The sequence below is a fragment of the Phascolarctos cinereus genome, unplaced genomic scaffold (assembly GCF_003287225.1).
Source record: "Phascolarctos cinereus isolate Bilbo 61053 unplaced genomic scaffold, phaCin_HiC Scaffold_726;HRSCAF=1367, whole genome shotgun sequence".
Lineage (NCBI taxonomy): Eukaryota > Metazoa > Chordata > Mammalia > Diprotodontia > Phascolarctidae > Phascolarctos > Phascolarctos cinereus.
In genome coordinates, this window is record NW_027556098.1 from 364231110 (window position 1) to 364233794 (window position 2685).

Below are 2685 nucleotides of genomic sequence, written 5' to 3' on the forward strand. Positions count from 1 at the left end.
GTGTTTGCAGACTTCCTGCACCTACATCCTGTGACTAACTCTGGAATAATGCCTGATCAATATCTTTGGACCCTGGTTGCATCTCCTTTCTTAAGGAATTTTTCCTTTTTTTGCCTTATGCAGTAGCTACCACCTAGGGCTTCTGCCTGGAGTGTTCCTACAGCTTCCCTGTTGTCTTGTGGAAGGGACTACCTTGGAACCTTGACTGTATAAAACAGAATAGAAATGCAGATGGAAGGAAAGTTGTCAGTAGGTTTTTACCCTTCTCAGCTTTAAATACAAGCTGTTATGCTGTTTTACCTAGTGTCAGTTACTAATCCAGGGCCTGGTATGTCTGTCTGCCCTAGAGGGGAACTAGAAGTCCTACACAGCAGATCGCACTTCACTGTCCACACAGACTCACTTTGGTGTTTACGAAAAAGTTGGAGCCTTCCCTTGTCTGTCCATTTATTAAGCATCTATTTTGTGTAAGACATACAAAAGACAAAATAAAAAGTTCCTTCCCTGTAAACATGTATTCATGATAATTTGGGGAAAGGGATGTGAGCACAAACAACTGGTTAAAAAAGGTTCAGCCAAACTGACTAACACACTGACCCCGTCTGATAGCATAGCAACATTCTCCCTGTGATTCTCCTCTCTCCCTAAAGGAGACAGATACTCCACATAGATTTCCAAAACGGTTAATATGGTAAAAATCAAATCAGAAGCAGTGTTCTAGTTGACGTAGATATGATTTGGACAAGTGTCTTAATGAATAACAAGTCTGTTGTCTTTTAATAATGGCTTATTTTTATGTGGTGCCATCACATTTCCAAAGTGCATTATTTTATGTATATATACATATATATTGCTGTCAGAATTTCATGATAACAGTGGAAGTAGGTATTGCAGGTATTATTTCCATTTTTTGGGTGAAGAAACAGGCTAAGGGTTATAATAATTTGGCCTAAGGTCACGGTAAGTGTCAGAACCGAGACTTGAACCCTGATCTTCTGAATTCTAAGTCTGGTAGCGTTCTGGATAATGCACAGAGAATCACAGAATGCTCCAGTTGGCATAATCGTTTGGTCAACAAGTTTTAAATGCTTACTGTATGACACGAGGCACTGTGCTAGGTGCTGGTGACATACGTACAGAGTAAGAAGGACGAAGAATGAAACAATCCCCGCTCTCAATAAACTTACATTCTAATGGGGGAGACATAAGGATTAGAGAGCAGTGGATTTAGAACTTACAACTTAGAGGTCATATGGTCCAAAGCTTTCATTTTACAATTGGAGATAGGAGACCTACAGATGTCAGTGACTTACCTAAGGCCATGTCCATAGTAAGTGGTAAATGCAGGATTGGGCTCTTTGCATTGTGCCATCCTGCCTCTTATGTGTTCCAGCCTCCTCCTTTTACGAGTGAGGAAACTGAGGTTCAGAGAGACTGAGGGACTTAACCTTGCTCATGTAGTTCCTAAGTGACAGAGCCTAAAACTTTAGTCCAGATCTTCTGACTCTTGTACTGAGCCACCTTCCCCAAAGTGGCACTGACAAGTTTGGTCCTTCCTAGGCTTAGAAATATCGCCCATTGTCAGTGCTGTGCTGAATGTTTCCATAGAGGTTATACCCATCTTACGTGGATGGTGGCATTCTTTTTTTTTTTTAATTTATTTTGATTTATGAACAATCACTTCCATATGCTTTTGAATTTAAAATTCTTCTCCCCCTTCCTCCCCACCACTTTCCCCAAGACAGCGCACAATCTGATATAGGCCATATATTTACATTTCTATTAAACATATTTTCACATTAGTGATGTTGTAAGTAAAAATTGAAACCAATAGGAGGAACCATCAGAAAGAGAAAACAAAACTCAATAGAAGAGAAAAAAAAAGATAGTGATTCAACTTCCATAGTTCCTTCTTTGGATGTGGATAGCATTTTCCATCATGAGGCCTCTGGAGATGTCTTAGATCCTTGTATTGCTGGGAAGGGTTAGGTTTATCAATATTAGTCATCACACAACGTGGCTGCTATTGTGTACAACGTTCTCCTGGTTCTGCTCACTTCACTCAGCATCAGTCCATACAAGTCTTTCCGGGTTTTTCTGAAGTCAGCCTGTTCATCATTTCTTATAGCACAATGGTATTCCATTCCATTCATATACCACAACTTGCTCAGCCATTCCCCAATGGATGGGCATCCTCTCAATTTCCAGTTCTTTGCCAGGGTGGTGGCATTCTTGGGGCTTGTGTTTTTGCTTTTAGACCAGGCTTTGTCCCGTTTTTGGCTTTTCTTTGACCTGTTGGGGTGTGTGTGTGTGTGTGTGTGTGTGTGTGTGTGTGTGTGTGTGCGTGTGTGTGTTTAATCTGTGGGGGCTGAATTCCTCTCCCAGTTTAGAGAAAAGTTACTCAGGCATACTAATCTTGTAAGCCACAGAGTAGATTTGAAGGAACAAGCCTAGAAAGTATTTTTTCATTTTCCCAGGTGGGACTTCATTCTTTCCTTAATTAGTTCAGATTCTGTAACTTAGAAAACAAAAGACGAGTTGGCCTACAAAAGGGATCAAAATCAGTTTATGGGACTGACAGTTTGTGCATTGATTTACTTCATAAGATGGCCCTGGAAATAGACTGATAGTGCGTGAGACATTTATAACTGCCTTGGGACCACAGAGAAGTTAAAATAAATACAG